The sequence below is a fragment of the Aptenodytes forsteri genome, unplaced genomic scaffold (assembly GCF_000699145.1).
Source record: "Aptenodytes forsteri isolate BGI_AS27 unplaced genomic scaffold, ASM69914v1 Scaffold72, whole genome shotgun sequence".
NCBI classification, from domain to species: Eukaryota; Metazoa; Chordata; class Aves; order Sphenisciformes; family Spheniscidae; genus Aptenodytes; species Aptenodytes forsteri.
The window spans coordinates 4,477,299-4,499,122 of record NW_008796193.1 but is presented as its reverse complement, the minus strand read 5'-3'; the positions used below and the strand labels follow the sequence as shown (position 1 = coordinate 4,499,122).

The 21,824-nt window shown below is 37.4% G+C and overlaps 1 protein-coding gene across 7 annotated transcripts in view; it reads right to left on the bottom strand.

The window, feature by feature from the left end:
* Positions 1-21,824, bottom strand: part of NLGN1 (neuroligin 1) — a 332,370-nt gene that overhangs the window by 99,371 nt on the left and 211,175 nt on the right. The gene's annotated exons all lie outside the window — the stretch shown is intronic.

Sequence of the window (21,824 nt, the reverse complement as noted above, 5' to 3'; positions counted from 1 at the left end):
ACAGGTTGCCCAGAGAGGTGGTGGATGCCCCATCCCTGGAAACATTCAAGGTCAGGCTGGACGGGGCTCTGAGCAACCCGATTTAGTTGATGATGTCCCTGCTCATGGCAGGAGGGGGTGGGCTAGATGACCTTTAGAGGGCCCTTGCAACCCAAACCATTCTATGATTCTATGATTCTATAACTGGCATTTAGCCCAGAGCTCCAGAAGAGAAGTCCTAGATAACATTTGGAAACACACTGTCCATGAGCTCAAGATGAAAAGAAGAGGAAGGTGGGGAAGCTGTGAGAAGTAACTTAGCACATGTCCATGCACGGTTGGAGCCCTGCAGATTCCACTTGGTCTATCTTTGCTTGGTGTTCACATGCCTTCTTCAATCAGCAAGACTGTCAGAAGTAGAGTACACAGCTCTGAGAAAAGCACCCTCTTACTTAACTGTTTTTGCTGCAAATTCAGAAAGGAAATAAGTGTAAAATGATTCCCCTATAATAGCTTCTACGAAAAGAATGCAATTTCTCAGATGTTATTGTGGGGTTTTGCAAATACTGTTATTTACAGCCTGGGATGCACTTGAAACGATAAGACAAGTCACAATTTGGGTCTAGGATCCTTGAAACGATATTTAAAAAATGTTCCTCCCAACTCTTATAATGCTATTCTCAGAGATAGTGTTAGCTGCATGTACATAATGTGGCATGTAGCTGCCTTGTCTGTTAGCAACAAAGTATGCATGTATAAAATATTCTAGCCTGATTTGATAAATAAGAAAACAAAGTAAACTAGACAGGTGATTAAAAGTAATAAACCAGTTTTAATTGGTTAAGTAACCATGTAGAAATTCAGTGCCAGCAGCAAAGGTATAAAATACAGCAACTTGGGTTTTGGTGTCATAAGTATCTCTGATGCTGTTGAGCCACAGTAATTTCAGATACCGTAGGGAAGCTAGTACTTCATTACTATGAATGTAGAAATCATTACCACACCTCATTCCAGACACTTAAATAAAATATGTAATATAGATAACTGACAACCTGAACATAGCAGGAAGGTGATTAAATAACAGGTACTCAAGAAATATTGCCAATGGGGCGCAAAAGGCATTTTTATTTTTCTTCTGGCCAAGTTAATAAGTGGCCTGATGACCCCATCTCACAGCAATACACCATTAAATTTCAATAGGAATGATGACAAGCCTTCATAAATAAAAACATCCATTTGCAATAGCTTCCCACTAAACAAGGGCCAGGTAAGGCACTTTGCTAGCGTGTGTCCTTGCAGCTAAGGGCCTTATCCTTCCACGCTATGACAAAGCTCCAACAGACTCGCACTGCGAAAGACAGTCAGCGCTGTCCAGAGGAAGCAGATGTTCTCAAAGCTCAGTAATCTCCTGAAGGCCACTGCAAGAGTTAGTAAAGTTAAAGCTGTTAAATTACATTAAATGTAACACCATTCTTTTTTGAATCTCTCAGCAGAAATACAGTAGGAACAGCAGCATGGATGGGCTGGGCACAGAAGGTGGGTATCCTGAGGAGCATGAGTGTGATGGGGAATATAATGAGTAACTCCAAAAGTTATGGCTCATTAACAATGCCCTACAGGAAAGAATTTTCTGTCTAATAGAAGTAGCACAAGCACAGATTCTCAATATGATCTGAAGCCTGTTTAATTCAACTGCTTTGGGAGTAGGGCTCTTGATTTCTCCCCTTCTCTGTCACTTACATAATTTGGGCACTGAATTGCTAATTCTATTATATGGTTCAACATGAAAATGGAGACTTTTTTCCCAGCTTCATTAACATACTGTTGCAAAAATTGGCCGCAACAGAAGCTCAGTCATTTTCCAAGACTCAGTCTCTAGCACAATTTGTTGCTGAACATAATTAAGATGCATTACAAAATACTGTGTATGATTCAAAATGGAGAACTCAGCATAGATCAGAACTCTACAACATAGTTCATCAGAATAGTATTCCATTTGGGGCACTATGCTATATTTAACACTAGCCATAGCACTGCAAGTTCATTGCCGTAAGCACTGCAAAAAATGGGCTGAAAAAACAGTCCATATTTTGCCTAGTCAGGTCAGCAACAGCTTCCAGTGATTTAAACTGGTATAACCATACATAGCTGCCTCTTTCTTTCTGAAAGTCACATTCATGATTTTTTTCCAATCTATCCTAAACAGCGTCTATAGAGGATATAGTCACATACAACAAGATTTCTTTGCGATGGTGAGAGGATCGTACACCAGATGTACACCAATACTATAACACATTCTTCACCTTTTCTTTCCTGAAGTAACCGATAACTCTATATGACTTAAACTGGAACCTATGACTGTACTAGAAAATAACCATTATAGTAATAGATCACATTTGATCATGTACCCTACCATACCCCAAATTTGTCTATCCCAAAATACTGAATGAAATTTAAAAGTATATGGTTACTACGAGAACAATGTTTCTTCATCCTACAAAATTCTGATTGCATCTGCTTTCACGGTAAATAAAGTGTGCATTAATAAACTACATTTTCTAAACCAAAGGTATTGAAAATCTCAGTCTAATACAAAAACAGGAAAATAAATGATCTGCAATTTGAAACCCAACATCTTCTGATTATTGAACTCAAGCAAATGTTTCTGTCTTACAAACAAGTATTTATACTTCATGTTTCCATGTAGCCCCGAATATGCATGCCAAGTGTTTTTATTTGGGTACGAGTCACATTTTTAATGAGAGAAAAAAAAGGAATTAAAAAGCAGTTTTTATTTTTCAGTGATTGTGAGAAACTAATTGAAAACAGATTATATGTATTCTAAACAAATCAAGGCACAGGTGTTTATTATTAATTTTTATTCTGAAGGTGCTTTTTTTGGCAACATATCTTATTTTTCATAGGTGTTTGCACTCTCCAGCAGTAAAACAATTGCACTGTCAACAATAGAGATAACTCACTGAAAGAATGATGCTGTAATGGGAATCATGACATAAAGTCTCATGTATCTTAATTATGATTAGCAAAACATTTATAACATACTAGCAAAAAGAGAATTGATAAATATAAGTGAAAGCCTTATTACCTGATGCAATGTACATCTTGAGAAGTGAATATAAATAGCAAATATTATAATCACTGTGCGATTTACATTCTTCAATGGAAGTTTTCCAGATACAATGTGACACCAAACATCATGCCTTAACCAAGTATAATTCTGATTTAGAAATAATTAGGGAAGAAGGTGTTACTTACTCAACAGAGCTTTGCCTTACATGAATGCACAGAGCGACAGCTGATTACTTTAATAACTCCTTCATTTTCACTTCTCTACAGCCTTCTATTCCTTTCATCCTTATGGATCCTAAACAGCGAAGTCAGAGCAGGCGGGGTAAAGATAACAAAGCCTGTACCTGAATATGCTGGTTATATTGGCATAGTCCAGACTCTTAACCCTTGGAAGCCCAACTAGGAGGTAAAATGCAGTATAGGAAGTTTCAAAGAAAGTGTTTATAGTTAATTAAGATTGTTTGTACCTCATTTAGATTAAGTAAAAGGTAAATAAATTAATGTATTTTAGCTGCAAGACAGTGAGTTTAAGACTCCTTCGCTTTTGAACCAAATGTATTTGCTATGGCAATGACAGGGGAGCAGCAGGCATGAAGTTATACAACGGCATCTGTACCTTTACTGCCCAGAACGGATCTGCATTTTGGTCTTTATCCAAAGCTCACATGTTCAGCAGAAGCCTTTTCATAAAACAAGACGTACAAACAGAAGTATCACCTCTAGGACAAGCAGAATGATCCTTTCTGCTCTAATAAGCATTGGAAAGGCTTCATCTAGAGTACTGCCTCTGCTTTTGGACAACACCTTCACAGACAGGAACTAAAAGGAGAGAGAATTGTTCAGGGAACAGCAGCGATGACAAGAACCAATGTGAAATAAGATGTTTAAGCTGAGGAAGAGGATATAAAAGAGAGATTTGATAACGCTCTGCCAATATGTAAATGACTCCTGCAATTAATCCCTCCTTCATGGAAGGCAGTATCAGGAATAAGAGTGAAGCAAGAGAGATTTTGGCTAATAATTGGGAAAAAATATCTAACAACAAGGATAGTTAAATACAGGATAGTTAAATACAGTAATCGCCTCTCTGGAAGTTTAAAAAGATGGATGTTACCATCCATCAGGAATGACAGAAGTATGGTTGATCCTGTTTGGGAAAGAGGAATGAATTAGACAACCTCTGGGAGCCTGACTCTTGAGACTGTACTTGAAATACCTACAGACTGGGTGTCTTTGAATTAGCATTCAAAAGGATACATGTCTCAAAAGCACTGCAACAGACTTCAGGGATTTGATTCTGTGATATACTTAAGGAAGAGGGGCCACACCGGGATATAAGATCCTTCAATTTTTGAGAGAAATACTGTGTAAATCTGGGGGTTGAAATTTTCAGTTGTAGAGATATAAATGAATGATGGAGCTTGGGACCAAATAAATATAAAAGCCTCCAAAACGAACAGGTTTGGATCAGCAGGATTGTCTCAGGTTCACAGCATTGCCGTGTGTGTGTGTGTGTGTGTGTGTTAAGAGAAATCTTCAAGCTGGTGTTAAAAAGAAATTTCTATAATTTTCCATTATCATTTCTTCAGTAACGTTTTTCTCTATTAAAATACTGTCTGCTCATTAATTAAACACCTTAGCATAATCAATGCACAAAAGAATATGCCTCCAATATTGATTAAAGCTTTCTTTGAAAACCTCTCTGAGCTCTTTTATCACAGTCTGTAGAGAGATGGTATTTTCTAGAACAAAACAGAACTGCACAGCAAGTGTGAAAGTGTGACAGGATAAAGGTACAAAATATGTAACTGTTTAGCTGAGGATGTTGAAACAAAGCATGTTCAGAAATGGAATAATGTGACAGGTAATTTACAGTGATCTGATGGAAGCTGACTGGGTGCCAAATAACCTGCTGTAGTCACAGTATTTTTTTTTCCTCTGGATACTTTGAGTATCTTTTTTCAAAGCTGGCTGTAATTGACACATTAGATTATTTACAAGATCACCTGCCAGGAATGAAAAGGGATGAACACTGACATTTAGTTTTTTAGGACCATTTAGGAGTAATGGGCTTGATCCTTCCTATACCACTCAAGTATAGAAAATGATGAAAATACAGAAAATGTGGATAACAGTGAAGCTGATAGCAGCTTTTGTGCAGTTTTCCTCTTTTTGGATGTAAATCCCTAAATAATATAAATTATTTAATAAATATAGGGATGAAATGCAAAGATTTTGGAGGACAATCTGGGAATATTGCAGGCTCTGATCATTGAAAGCAATAGAGACTCTTGGTGATTTCCATAAGCATTAGATGAGAATTAGAGGTATTTGGCTTTTCAGTTCCCCCAACTGAGTATCCGTGTATTTAAGTAATTAACAAAAAATGTCTTAGATCAGTCATGCCAGGTTGGTGCCTCTTCCATGTTAAGGAAACCACTTTCTAGGAAATCAAGTTGCTAACATGAAGAACAATTAAAAATTGTTATTTTTTCCATATATATCAAAAAAGCTCTAATTTTACAGAGCAATTGAGGTAAGTCCTATATGCAAGACTATAAAAGTACAACAAACCCACAGCCTTTCATATAACTTTTTGTCTATGTGCAGATTGTGACAAATTATGCCAGAACATAATTTAGCATATCCAGAGAACTGGAAAGTAAAATTGTTCCATATATTTTTGTTACTCCTAATTTTTGTACGGGGATGGCAGTTGGAGTTTAGATTTATTCTTCCATTTTATTTTATAATGCACAATAGCTTAAATTAATCTCAAGTCAATTATAATGGAAGGAAGTTACATGGTCTGTTAAATGTTGCTCTATCTGATGAACACCTATACTTCTGCAATTACAGGGGCCGTTTTTCAGAGAAATAGGGGGACATGAAGAAGTCTATGGGACTGAAGGATACCCTCCCATGTAGATATGATTCTGGCAGGCCACTACCACTTCTCATGCTATGAACCATAAAGGCAGCCTTTATAGTTATTATCCCAGCATTCTACATATAAACAACATAACCTGCCAACCAAAACCCGCAAACCTACAATTATGTGGTGTAGCAACTCCAATTATTTACATAAACATTTTCATTTGGTTCAATCATTCTCTTTCTGTCACCAGTGCCCTGCTTTTACAGATGAGCCACATACAGTTTCGTTTATCTTCTGTCTTTCTACCTACAATGCATTAACTAGTTCCAGTGGCTTTCTTGAAAGCATAATGACTTTTCCTGTACTCTAGTAAAAATATATCCCCACAAATCAAGAGGAAGCAGGCTCAGACTAAGTGGCTGAGAAGATTTACATTCTATTGCTAACTCAGTTATTACTCTGCTGAAAACCCCATAGCATCAATATAATGAATCCCTCAACCTCTGCTGCTAGTACAATTTTTCTTCCCAACCTCATTGGCTCCCAACTTTCTGCTTGACCTTTTACAATCTGTGTGCGGCAGAACTTCATTACAACCTTTTAATGATGCACAAATGGCACACAACACCAAGGTCACAGCACGTCCCCAGTGAGAACTTCTCCAACACCTCCCAAACAGACAGCGAGTTTTCATTTAAAGAGACAGACAGTCCAGTGGGGAAACAAAACCTTAGGATTTAGCACAGGTCTCAACAGCTACTAACGCACAAAAAAGTGACCATGTCATAAAATTAGTATCTGCTCCCAAAAAATGTTTTAACAAACAAGTTGATGTCTCAAGCTGTCAGTGACCAAATGAATAAAATGGCTCATTTAGGAAACTCAGAAAAATAACAGTATTTTTCTGCATAGAAAGATTATTCAAATCTTAAAAAAATAAAAAAATATACTGAGGGGTTAGCAATATTCACCCATCTAGCACATTAGAAATCTTTCTAATGTCACAGCAGTCAAATGAATATCAGATGATGGATTCTATTCCAGATAATCGCCAACTTTTTGTAAAAAAAGTTCAATCTCTGTTCTGTAATTTTCCAGCTGGGATGTGGGGATACCAATGCTTAAGCCTATTTTAAAAGTATTTCCGTTTTTTTGTATCGAGTGCTATATAAATGCAAAGCATCTCGCTATTCAAGCGTGTAGACTGTAGAGCACATTATTCAGTATTGGTTAATGTTAAGTCACTGCATATATGGATATATTGCACCTCAGTTATTGGTGATGCATAGTACAATGTTCCAAATGAGTATTTAATATTACCTTATATACTTTTTTTATATGAAGTAATTAACACTCAAAAACTACAGAATCACATCTAAAGTTACCTACTAGGCAATGGTGTACTCCTTTACTTCTGACATTTTGATCTTCAGTTTATAATATCCAGAGTATTTCCATTCATTGTGTGCAGGTACCTGCATACAAAGGTATACTAAATGCACTTTACATGCTCAATTCTTTTCTCTCTTACAATGGGGAAAGTAGGAACAACAGTCTGAAGTCAGTGCATTCAGACATATAACTGTGCAGCTAATCTGTGAGGAGAATTAGGACCCAAACTAACCTGTATCTCACGGTATGCTACTACAGTTACAGTGATCATAGAACCATAGAACGCTTCCAATGATGGGGATCCACAACTTCTCTGGGCAACCTGTTCCAGTGTCTCACCACCCTCACTGCAAAAAAATTCTTCCTAATGTCCAACCTAAATCTTATCTCTTTTGGTTTAAAACCCTTGCCCCTTGTCCTGTCACTACAGGCCTTGGTAAAGTCTCTCTCCATCTTTCCTACAAGCTCCCTTTATATATTGAAAGGCCACAATAAGGTCTCCCTGGAGCCTTCTCTTCTTCAGGCTGAACAACCCCAACTCTCTCAGCCTTTCTTCACAGAAGTGTTGCAGCCCTCCGACCATTTTCACAGCCCTCCTCTGGCCCTGCTCTAACAGGTCCATGTCTTTCTTGCTCTGGGGACCTCAGAGCTGGACGCAGTACTCCTGGTGGGGTCTCACCAGAGTGGAGTAGAGGAGGAGAATCACCTCCCCTCAACCTGCTGATCAGTTAATTGGATTAAATACCTCACATTCTACTCCCTGAATTGTCACTGAGAGCACTTTCTACTCTTGGCCAAATCGTTTAATCTCATTATACTTCCATTTACCCATTTGTAAAAATTGCATAAAACTTACTTCTCACCCGTGGAAGACTATAGGGATTGCTGTAGTCATAAAGATCTCTGAAATCCTTGGACACACAGCAATCTAAAAACGCAAGGCCATGCATATGATTTTAGGTACTTTGCTATTATTAAAAAGGAGGCATCAGGAGTCAAACACAATCCCTGATACTAGTGCAGTTTTAGTACTGGCATATTGCCCTGGATCTTAGACAAGTGTGGAAAAAAACCCAAAAAACATTCATCATGGACACTTGAATTCTGCTTCCTTTGGACAAAGACTACCAGGGTAATACTCTGCTTTCGTGACTTTCAGAGAAGTAACTAATAAATTGTGCTGGATTTACAGAAACATAAATAAAAGCAGATATTGGCTATGTTCCTTTTAACAGTTTGTACAAATACATAGATTTGGTGCAAGAATATAATGCAAGTTTTACTACCCATGAAATAGTCTTGGAAAGCAACACATCTTAAATGCTCACTCTTATGCACTTTAAAAAAAAAAAATTCCCATAGTGGGTCAAACCAAAATTCTGGTCTCCAAGTCAGGCCAGGGACAAAACCCCAAAGTAGTACTTCGTCATACTGCCCCAAAATATTTGCCCAGCCTCCAGCAATTTGCAGCTTGCAAACATCTTGAGCTATACTGGTGCTTACAAGTCATTATGGATTACTTTTCATGAATTTTTCTCTTCACGTCCCTCTTTGGTCCTACATTCAGCAGACTTGGTTCATTTGGTATTTACGTTACAGAATTAATTTTAAGTACGAGGACTGGAATATGGATGTGAAAAAGTTTATTTTATAAAAAAGTAAGTAAAGCTCAATATAATGCCTGACATAGTCGCTAATAAAAATTCAAGTTCAAGGCTTGATTTTGAACTTGCAGTTCTATAGATCAAATACAACTTCACTGCAGCCACTGGAGTTACATCACCTCGAATACTGTGTTCAGTTTTGGGCCCCTCACTACAAGAAGGACGTTGAGGTGCTGGAGCGTGTCCAGAGAAGGGCAACGAGGCTGGTGAGGGGTCTGGAGAACAAGTCTTATGAGGAGCGGCTGAGGGAACTGGGACTGTTTAGCCTGGAGAAAAGGAGGCTGAGGGGAGACCTCATCGCTCTCTACAACTACCTGAAAGGAGGAAAAATTTCTTTACTGAAAGAGTGGTTAAACATTGGAATAGGCTGCCCAGGGAAGTGGTGGAGTCCCCATCCCTGGAGGTATTTAAAAGACGTGTAGATGAGGCGCTTAGGGACATGGTTTAGTGGGCATGGTGGGGTTGGGTTGACGGTTGGACTCGATGCTCTTAGAGGTCTTTTCCAACCTCAATGATTCTATGATTCTAAGATAGTACATGATATGGAGGCAGCAAGACAGAACCAGTGGAGGACGTAATTCCTTCCACAACAGGAAAAAAACCCAACAAACCAAAAAAACCACTGCAACAGACTAAGAAAGTTTACTGTGAATTACCACTCCTTTGCAAACCGTTCTTTCAGTTTCTTGCTAGAATGATTACAATAGCTAGGGCTTCTAAGGGAGAAATCTAGGATTTTATTTTAGGGACTACAGCTAGACTTTCCATATGCCACTTAGACAGTAGGAGGTTTATACGCACTGTATAAAGTAGTCATAGGCAGATGCCTCTATTCACTTTTTAAAACTTCTGCATCTTCTTTTCCATATTTAGAAAAATGCATTTCTCTTTCCTTACATTTTTAAAATACACTTAGTGTCCCCCAGCTGTTAATCCCTATCCAACAAGACAATTGGACACACGTTTTATTGAATACTGCCTGGTCTGCTTCTGCAGAACTCTAAAACATCATGTGAGAAATCAAAGCGCTCACAGCTTCTGAATTTTGTTGTAATGGAAGTACCAGGACTTACTTATCTTTTAATTAATTAGATTTAAATTGGTCTTAAATTGTAAATTCTTGGAGGATTTCTTTTCATTACTAACAGGCCCTAAATTACAAAAAGATAAGACTCCATGGAAATCAATCCATAGTCCCAATACTTTCATTAGCATGGTCATGAAATTAAAGAACAACAACAAAATGACTGTATGTAATTAAGCAGGAGGAGAATAAGAACAACTCAAACTGTCAATCAGCAAATAATGAAGCTTAATGTATGAAAACAGAAAACAGTAAGTGTGGTTTAATGCAGTTTTTATTAAAAAAACCCCAAACCACCACCACCAAAACATGCCCTAAAGGACCTGACATTTCTGAAATATGTTGGAAGCTCGTTTCTTATTAATTTGATCAGATTCACATATAGCAGGACAAATAAGAAGATTATTTTACTGAAGCTGAGACTTCCCTATGTCTAAAGCATATTGCTGTTCACAACAGTAAGAGTCTAATAAATTAACTTAGTGGGAGAGGCTTGATCAGAAAAATATTATCTTTAAGTGATATGTATGAATGTATACACCCACAGAGAATACAAGACTAAGTTCAGTTTGTGGCTTGATTACAGAAAATTCAGGTGTGAATATTTTTATTTATTTTTTAAGAGGGGAGGGGAGGAGGAAGATGTGTAGTAGCTCTGAGGGAACGGAGAGGTTGGAGGACAGGGTTCTGGGCAGGCTAGAGAATGGAGATTTATGTACGTGTGTGGAGAAGTAAGGCCCAAACCTTCATGGAAAAGAAAGCTGGAGTTCAATCTAAAAAGCATGAGAACAAACTGGAAACCTGCATCTGCTGCATATGATACCAAGTAGCGAGATATATGTTATCTTTTCTTCTTTGTACATTTATTAGCAATGAAAATCATTAACATTAAAACCTGTATAAAATTATATTATGGAAAAATGCAGTTAATTGGCCTAATGGTTCAATTTACTGAGAACATTGCATGCATCATGTAACATAACTTCTCTAAAGCTTTGTGATATTAAAGGCTCCCCAAGGGATCTTGTAGAAACCCCATTCTTGGACATTTTCACAAACATCCAGACAAGAGACTGAGCAGTCCCAGACTTTGATGGTAGCCCTATTTTTGGGCATGACACTGGAAAAGACACCTGCAAAGGTCTCTTCTGACATAAATTATTCTATGATTCTGTGACTGGTGTCTTACTCCTAGCAATTCATTCACACCAAAGGAGTAAAAACATTTTAAAATTATTTTTAACCAGAGTCTAACTTAATTACTGTGAAGCCATTTTTAAATTTTGTTTTAAGGATTTTTTTGGGTTTTGTTGGTTTTGTTTTTCTTTTTTTAATTCTCCTGTTAGACTGGTGGCTTTAGCCATGTCTTTTGGAGAAGTGAAAATAATATGCTTAAGTCTTGGAAAGACATGGTTGGTATTGAATACCAAATTTTTCTGGTTGGTAGAAATGCCCTTTTCTGCAAGGCTCTTTCTTGCAAATTCACTATACGATCTCACAGTAGCAAACCTTAACAAAAAATTACTTCAGAAGATCTTGTACGAGCAACAAACTTTTACTGGCATGACCATGTTCTCAAACTCAATGATCTTCTGTCTCTTTACTCTTGTCTAGACAGAGTAACTGTGCATTACCAGGAAGCGTCCCTATTCCTATACCTGTTGCACTAAAATCGTTTTTCATCTGCTCAAGTGGGTCCTACTAGATTAAAACCTTTTGAAAACGTACAGCTAAGATGCACATGGATGCAGCCAAAACAACTAATTGAATTAGGAACCTGTTTAGTCTGAATTTCATTATTAGTATATACAGCAACGGGGGGGGGGGGGGGGGGGGACACCCAACAATTAGTACATCAATTTTTACATTACCTTAATTACCAGGATGTGCTAACTGTTTTCAAATACGGAAGTAGGAAGTCCTTTTCTAACTAAAAGACAAAGATTCTTCCAGAGCAGGGAGTCACCCACGTGCAGGATGATTCACAATCAGTATCTGATATTTTATTTTATTCTACTATTTGTCCTCCTGACAGTGAAAGAGACTTTTGTAACATATATAATATACACTTAACTCCATATTTGTTAAAACAGTCAATTTAAGGTCATCAAGACTACATATATGTACACATGCATATATATATAATTGATATCGTTTATATCTATACATCCACACCATATCTATAACACCCTAATAAATCAGCAGATTTTATTCTACTATTTGTCCTCCTGACAGTGAAAGAGACTTTTGTAACATATATAATATACACTTAACTCCATATTTGTTAAAACAGTCAATTTAAGGTCATCAAGACTACATATATGTACACATGCATATATATATAATTGATATCGTTTATATCTATACATCCACACCATATCTATAACACCCTAATAAATCAGCAGAGATTTTTTTATTAATACATATACTACTGTAACCACTCAGCCATATCTTGCACAAGGTAGTACACCATGTTGAAATGCTATGCTGTCACATGGCTCTTGAATTTTTTGTTATTCAAACTTGCCCCTTTTTCATAGTAAAAATTGGTAATGAGGTTCCCTTCTTGCTGAAGAACTGGCAGAAAGAATCCTGTTACTCCCCTAATGAAGTCCCCAGACAGAACCGACACTTTCCTAAAGAATAAAAGAAAAATGTTGCTCTAAGCTTCAGAACTGACCCCATTGACTGAAAGCTGTGTCTTACCTTATTGCAAATTAATGCACTGGGCAAATTATCCCACGCCAAAAAGACAAGAGAAAAGGCTTAAATGGCATTCATACTCCACATTTCCCAGTTGGTATTGTCAGCAGTTGTTTTGTGGCAAAACCAGTAACATCTTAATAAGAGTATACAGCTGGAAATAAGAGACGAAATTGCCATCTCATGGCAGATCTGCCTGGGATCACTTTAAAAAACTGTCTAGCACAGGTGGTGCTCTCCAAAAATGGAGAGAAACTATTTCTTAGCAGTGTGGAAAAAGGAAAATTGTAAATCTGGGCTTCCTGAGAGTGTCTGTTCCTTTCACGTTGTCTCTGTTCCAGCCCCACATCAACAGGGTTAAATTTTCTTACTCAATAAACTCAAAACAATTTTCAAAAATAGAAACTCCTCTCATGAATTAATGCTCAGGAGTTATGTAGATACTATAAATGAAAAGCCCTTCTGTTTCCATATTTTATTCTTCTAGTTCACTTTATCTTTTTATTCTTCCTTTCCTTGGCATCAGTAATAGCGCAGTGCTATCCCTGCTACCTTGCCTATGTATAGTGTTGCTATTTCTTCTTTCTCTGAGGAATGCAATATAATCTGACCTCTCGGCTTTCAAATCTCAATCCTCCAACTCCATTTAATACCTTTTTTTTTTTGTTAGTTGTTGCTACTCTACCTCTTAAGCTGTGTTCTGTTTTCACCCCTTCCTTCTCACTGGAAGAATTTGCTAACATGATGTCTCAATTTTATGCTCATCTATTTTTAAACCATAATTGTTTCAAACTTTTAGCACATTAAATACTTTAACAACCAAAACACAGAAAAAATATTGAGTATGTTAGCCAAAAAGAGCTCTTTAAATACAACTGCTTGGCATGAATTAAACAAAAATCATCTCGATTACAGAAGACATGCAAACTAAACATAACTAGTTGCTTTACTTTCTTGAATTAAATTTGTTTAATTATAATTCTCAGCCTCACCTTTTAAGCATCCCTCTGTGTCACATTTACTTGGGTGTCTTTTTTCACACACAGATATTGTGCAAGCAGGATGAGCTACGATTTAGGAGCAAACAATAACTGGCTAATAGCTACAGAAGACAGCTTGGGTTTACACGCTACAAGGCTAAGCACCAGCATGATCACCTCGCCCAGTGCTGGCACCCAGTGAGCCCCTGCTGGCCGGGCAGCCATCAGTCAAGGGTGGCTGTATCAGCCACTGCAGAATTTAGAGTGGGCTGATCCTCCGTCTTGCAGAGTTGCAACCTTCTGACCCTGCTTAGTCTGGAGTTTTATATCTTTTCATGTCAGGACTTTTCCCTTGAACCCTAGATTTACTATAATCATCTCAAGATTTCACTTTTCCATTATTTATTTTCTTATATTGCAAAGCTTCTGCTTATAGACAACCTCACAGCTCAACAACATTGTGGTTTTTTTCAGTAAAGCTAAGCCAGCCACACAGCTGTGCTTCACAAACTTGGCTTTGAGTGAGAGAGCCAAATGCCTGGGACATGGGTCACAACCTGAGCTCAGCATTACTTAGAATTACAGCCTACTTGTGTCATGAAAACTATTCAATATTTTTCTTGTATTTATTATTAGAAAGCTAGACAGTTTATATTTTCTCTATGTATTGAATTCCTATTTTCAAGTGTCCACTCCAAATAGGCTTTCTGCTCGTTTCATTTGTTTGGTTAAAATCAATTTTAAATCAGGATTTTATATTGCAAGACCAAGCCAATCCATAATATTGCCACAGCATAATAATAAACTGTTGAAAGTTTCTATTGCAATTCCTTCCTTGTAGTAATTAGTAACTAGTGTTTTGCATTATAACATTATTTAAATTCAATTGCTTGACAGACTTGCTGCATTATTAAACCTTTTGCTCTTAGGGCCTCTATTTCAATTTCTGGTTGTGCTGGTAGAATCTGCACAATGCTCTCCAATGTCAAGTGGCCATTTTCTGAAGTTCATTCTTACTGGTAAGGACCAGTACACCCTCACTGACAGCAAGTTCATTTGCTTCCAGGAAAGAAGAAAATGATTAGGGTTAAATTCCCCCTGGCCTTCATTACAGGAACAGATAGGAGGTTTCAAGTTGGTAACTTTCACTATTTAAACATATTTAACTTTAGCAATAGAAGGCAAACCACTTGAAAAGCATGATGATTATTTGTGTCCCTGTTGCATACATTGTCTAGAATTGGGCTTTCAAAGGGGAGTGGAAGAGTACTTTAGAGAACTGCTTTTATTCATCTCTAGTGAAGCAGCTGAAAATAAAATACTGAGTCAATTGGTGGCGAGATCCCCAATGCAATGTTAATAGAGGACTTTCAGGCCCACTGACAAGCAACAGGAGGCAAATCCTGCCTTCATACAAAGCAAAACCAGTGTCTACTGAACACAGCGAGATCATAAGGCTTCTGCTAAGAAAAAGAACACCTTATGTGCTGGCATTTATAATGTGTAATACATTATATATGTACACATACATTATATTGGTTTTATACAAAGCACATATGCATTCTAAAAGAAACGCTAATTATTCATAGGGACTAGTTACAGCAACTGCATGGGCCAAGATGTGTCAGAGATGACATGACGGTTGGGAATGACAAGGAGCCGCCTGTTGTGATAATGATCCATCTTATCGGGTTTGGGATAGGAAGGGACAAAGAAAACATGCAGTTTCATTAAATACACTAAATCATTTAAGGACAGAAAAATTGTTCCTCCTAGAGTAGTTTCCTTTAAAATATCTCTACGGCTGTGAAGCAAACAGCAAATCTTACCTTATTTTATAAGATGGAAGCCCGCAAGTTTAAAAGCTGATTACCAGAAGAAATTTATTGTGCAACAATTCATTATTCTCTACTCCTTTCATCAGAAAAAAAAATGGCTCAAATTGTATTTAATCATTTTATATTTGTCTGTTACTGGAGTAATCCAGGTACAAGAAGAGTACTGGCTCCACTAGAAAATTAGAGACAAATTCCTAAAAATATGTGTTTTAAGAGTATCCCTTGAGTTGTGACTGTGCATGGATAGGTATACAGATGAAAAAAAAAACCAGATATTATGGGTGCTAGAAAAGCAAAGAGATTGCTTTGATCTTTCAATCATAAGCTTCTAAGCTGAAGCTTTTTGTTAAAATAAGCAGGTAATTTTCAGCTTTTATGGTAAATATCTATGATCAACCTTGAGGTATCTCTAGGTATCTCCTCTCAACACCCCCGGCTACATGGTGCTGCAGAGGATGAGATGCACATGCAGCTTCCTCCAGTTCAGTTCCACCTGTTACTATTTAAAGATATTTCTACTCTTCAGAAATTTGTCTGCATTTTTTCAAAATGTGGAATCTGCTTGCAGTTTTTTGCCAAAGGTGATACATTACAGCATACTTTTATAATGTCAAATTTTCCTTTTGCTTATCCCTGACTACTCACGCTACTCTCCTCTCTCCCCCAGGCATTCCTCTGGATATTTGAGACTTTACTACATCAGCAGACCAGGAACAGTAACACTGAAAACCAGGATATTCTGTAGAGAAAATCCCTAACCCAGTTTCTTCAGAGGCTCATTAGGAAATAAGCAGCAGCTCCAAAATGAAAACTATATTGTTATGCTATTATAGAAGAGAAAGACACATTTGGATATGCAGCTTGGAATACCACTGGATTTTATGTTCAACGAAGAATGATTTAGACAATTACTGGTAACGCAAGATCTATTGTCCATTCAGGTGCAGCAGACATTGCAGCAACGGCATCACCAAACTTCTTTAGCAAGCCAAAGAAATGAAACTGATACAGACACGGAGACCCACTTACCATCAGGGGGTTGATGCTTCTTGCAACATCTGTCAGGACAGTGGGAATAGCACTGCTGCCTATATTGTCCATCTTTTACAGACAGAGAAACAATCTCAGTTTCCAAATCTGTCAGTTTATTTTCCTAGGCAGTAAATCAACTTTAAAAAGGTGTAAATAAACTCATAATAAATGAAGAACCACCAACAAAAGTAACATCAAACATGAACATAAGCCAAAATGCAGAATATGCTTATTATTCAAATTCTGGTTTCAGGGAATATACTTTTTCTTGAACATGGGGGTGACTGGATCTGAAATGCTAGGATTTTGCTCCTAATCTGAATTTTACCGTGTGTGTTTTACTTTGAAAGAAACCCATGACGATATTTCTGATCACTCTCTTCTCTCAAACTAATCATATCCTCCCATGTGCCACTTTAAGGAGAGTCAGTTTGAATTACACTGATTGGACATAGGCAAGATGAGAAAATACATAAAGAAAAAGGTAGATCAAGCAATTTTAATGACTAATGAAAAGAAAAAAAAGTACATTTGGAGTTATGCAACTTGAGGCAACTTTGTGAACTTACCATTACTATAGTTTGTACATTGCTGTTACAGCAGGAAGAATAATCAGTTAGAAGACTTACGTACCCTAGGGAAAGTAACACTTAAGTGATGTGTAGGCATTTAAATACATTAATGCTATAATGTGACACAGTTGCAAAATAAGCTATACCAGTGATGAAATTATTAGCTATGTCTTTAAAGCTCCAAGATTCTCCCTGGTCTGGGCAAACGTATGACATTCATGCAGCATAGGAAGAGGAAGGCTCATAAGGGGGAGAAACACAGAAAGTACCTAAAGAGCTTCAGAGTTCACAGATACGAGACTGCTCTCTGCAGGTTATATCAGAGAAACTTGTTATTCAAAAGCCATAAAGGAAAATATTCCCTCATCTGAGACTTTCTGCAGAATTTAAAAGGCAACTGGTTTTCTTGAACAAATCAAAGAAAACAAAAAACCAAGAAGCATTTCTGCAAGAAAACAAAGAAACCAGGAAAAAGCTTCAGCATTGACGCTGTTCCTTGTCAAGTTATAGATCTGAAGTAGAAGGGTTCTTGCTGGGATATGTGCCACAGAGGAATTAGAGCATATCTAGACCTTGCAGTGTGGTGCATCACTGTATCCTTCACAATGTCATGGTAAATTTGAAGAGTTAGAAGCTTCACTAAAATTTTGTAATATTAATTGCGTTGCTGGTTCTGTCGTCTAGAGTAAAATAACCAAATTTTCAATTACTGAAAGAGAGGATGTCTCTGTCTGAAGGTCCTGTGCTGCTATTGTAATTTGCAGTTTATCAATCTGCTCCATAATCTATACAGGACATTTTCTTAAAAATTGCTAGTGACCTATTTTATAAATAAAACACACTGTGGGTTGAAAGACAGGAAGAATGGAATAAATACAAGTAGGGAATAAACTAGTCATTAACAAACACCAGCTGGCAATGAAAAGCAGGAGTCTGAATGAAGTTCTAAGACAGCTTTTCTGTAAGTGATGAAGGTAAGAAACATTAACTAGTTTCAAAACAGCTTGACACATATATTAATGGTGGTGTGTGATTTCGTTGGCTGCACCTCTGGAGACCATAAACTTCATGACTCAGAGTGTCCCCATCACTTCTGTGATGTGGTATTTATCCTAAATTAAGTATTTCACTGGAAAAAATAACCCTTCCATTTTATGTAATCTGAGGCACGTTTCTTATTGGTTTGAGTGTTGTTAGAAGTTTATATACATGCTGTTACTTGCTAAACAACAGAATAATTTGTCCTAGGCTTCAGTTCTGGAAAAAAATAAATGAAAAAAGAAAGAAGGAAAAAAAAAAAGAAACTCAACAAAAAAAACTCCACTCTTGCAATGTTATCTTGCTGAAACCTTGCAGCAAAATTTAAAAACACAGCAGCTGTCATTTACCAGATTCTCCAGTACTCTTTTAAAGCCAGATAAGATGAATACAGAAATCTCTAAGGACAGTATATAAACTGCAGTATAAATGGGAAAATGTGAAACAGAATTCATTAAAATACATCAGTAGCTCTGCTACCGGCTTAGAATGGATTGATTCAGGAGAAAATCCTGTGCAGAACTTACTGAACTGCTGCTGGCAGGCAGCAAAGGCTCAACATGTGCAAAAGTGATAACTGGTGAGACTGCAGAAGGCCTGTTGGCGATTTGAATGCATAGGCTGCAGACAATTCAGACTGATTCTCCGCAATGATTTTTAGTGTTTTATTTCATTACTTTCTGCAGCAAATGTCTGGGAACAGAAGGGTAGCTACATTAAAAACAAGTATCGGTACCCTTGCTGCCTGCCCAAAAATTTGACTAAGCCAACTCATCACTTAAGTTGTGTCCTTGCAAGAAAGAAAAAATATTCTATGATCATGACACGCTCTGCCAAGGTTGCTGGAGGTAAAAGAGGCCCTCAGGTCAGGAACACATAAACAAAAATGCTGAGGATCTATTTAGCTTTGCATACTATGAACCTTCCATTCTTTACATTCTCAGGCATACTGAGGCAAAATTAAATTATGAGTTATTCAACCAAAATACATTCAGTGAACTAACGGCAAAACCAGATTTAATACCCTGAAACCCTGAATCATTATCCCATGCCCTCGAAACCTTTGCCTGCACAACAATAATGGCCTCTGATCTTTTTCCTTAGCATATAAATACCAACAAGAGTGTGAATTTAGATACAGAGATACTTGCAAATCACATTTGAAATTCTATTTTATCCTACCTATTTAAACATGTTAAGATATCCTAGAAAAATTACTTGGGGGGGGGGGGGGGGGGTGGCGGTGGCTCTGGGCTGTGTAAATTGTATCCAACCTATCTGGATTTGCTGATTTTAAAGTCTTGCCAATAAGCAAACAGATAAATAAATCATATCCACAGCTGATCCAAATGGCCACATCATCAAACATCCTTAGGGAAGAGCAGAAGTACAACAGATGTTTTGCAAATAAAACAATGTTAGCACGGATGTATCAACAGAACTTTCAAATGAAGACTATGAGCTTAAATTATACGCCATCCTACAAAAGATGCTTTTTGAATAAAGCAAAAATGGATTCAAATATCATCCAACCTTATCTAAGGTAGTTTATCCAGGTACCCACCGATAGGGCCCCACCACCACTACCAAAAACAGTGTTGCAAGGGTAGATGTGCTGCTGCAGCCAGTTCCGGTCAGTGTACAATAGCAAATCCTAAAGACGCTCCTAAGATAAATTTCTCTAATCCCCAAACAGAATGGGCAAACTTAGCGTTGATTTCCTAGCTATAAGGTTTCTTTTAGCACTTGTAACGCAACTGAGCTACCTCCAACAATGTTTTTTATTTGACGTGACACTTCCTCAGTGTTTGTGCGCTTCCTTGCATACAGCTTATTCCTCATCAGACAGGAACAAACACTTCACAATTTGCCACTGGCAGCAATGTTCCTGAAACTTTTTAACTGAAGAACATTAAAGCTTTCTGACAAAATCCAGACCATCTTCTGGCTTTTCATTTCCAACCAACTAAAAATTACACTATATTTTGAATGATAACTCATTACTGTTGCTTTCCTTAGCTGTGCTTATTTTGCTTGCCTGATTTTCTGCTGTTTATTCTTTACATTTTATTTGCTTATATTCTTCCACTAATTATCTTAAGATATTTTCATCCATCATGGACTCATTTAGAGATGTGTCACAAGATCAGTTCTCCCATGCACGAGTAGATATTTTTGTAAATTAAACGCGCAAATGTACATGGCCTATTTAACAGTTTGGAATTCTGCACGCACAGAAGTAATGCATGCAGGCAGCCAACTAAAGCCATTAGTATCGTGTTCAGCTTTTTGGTGTTTTTCCTGTAACAAAAGCACAAAATATGATAAAGGTCTAAAATGAAGGGAACAGAGCTATGCTTTAGCTAATTAGGGTTAGAAAAAATACAAATTCATAACTGCCATTTGTCCCAGCCTTAACTTTGAATTATGGGAGGGGTAGTAAAATACCGGCATGACTTGGGCATATACCAACACACCATGTTGTCAGTCCCTTCTCGGAAATTCTTCCAGAGATAATACTTCTGGGAATGACAGTAATTAGTCACCAATCAACGTTACCAGCTCTGTAACACTGTTCCCAGAAACAGCATCTTTCTGTAGCCACATTTCCAGGAACAATACATGGTATGTTTATAGAGGCAGGCAAAAAAGGTAATAGGTACTTAAATATACATGAGGCCAGAGAGCCCTGGCTTTTAAAAGGTAGACACTTTCATAAGGCCTGTTCTTTCAAAACAACACTTATGAGTATTTTTTAGTCAGACAAAACATTACTATTGATTAGACTGATACAATCTTTATCGAACTGGGCTCCTTTGCAGCATGAAGTGCACACCATTTTTTGTGTTGTGTAGCATACAAAAATAAGAAAACTGTGACTGATCTGTTTGCTTTGGCATAATGGAGCCTTTTGCAGCCCATCTGGAAAAAACAATCTGCGTTGCATCCTTTACCAACATGAACAGATACCTTCCTCGGTTTTGTTAACTGGGTTATAGGATTTGGACCCAAATCGCATAGTTTCAAAGGCAAACAGGAAGGTATTGGGATACTTAAAAGGCAGCTAAACAGGTTACAGACATTGATTTTATAGGGAGGTAGGTCTATAACTTGGTTAGGTGCCTTATGAAAATCCAAACTGCTGCACAGTTAGATGCTCAGGCAACAGTGAATCTGGCTCTAGCTTTTCAATAATTAAAGCTATTACATAAATTCTCGATCATTTTACCATTTCAACGGAACTTCAAGTCCCTGCGCAAACTTAGACTTTACTTCCAAGTCACCACATATAAATGCATTTTCTTAACGAGATTTCTGGAGCTGTTTTTTTCTGCCTTATGTACTCCAGGCTCAAGGAGTGATCTGATAGGAGAACAGTGTTTAAATAGCAATGAATTTAATTTGACCACTAAAGATTAAGGTGAAAGTCACTACACTGTAGCATATTCACGGTCTCTTAAAATCAGCTGAAGCATTCAAATTAGCACTTATGTTGGAATATAGCATGGATGCTAATGTAAAATGAATCCGTTACAAGTTTTTATGGATTTCCTCAAATAGATACTGTAATAGA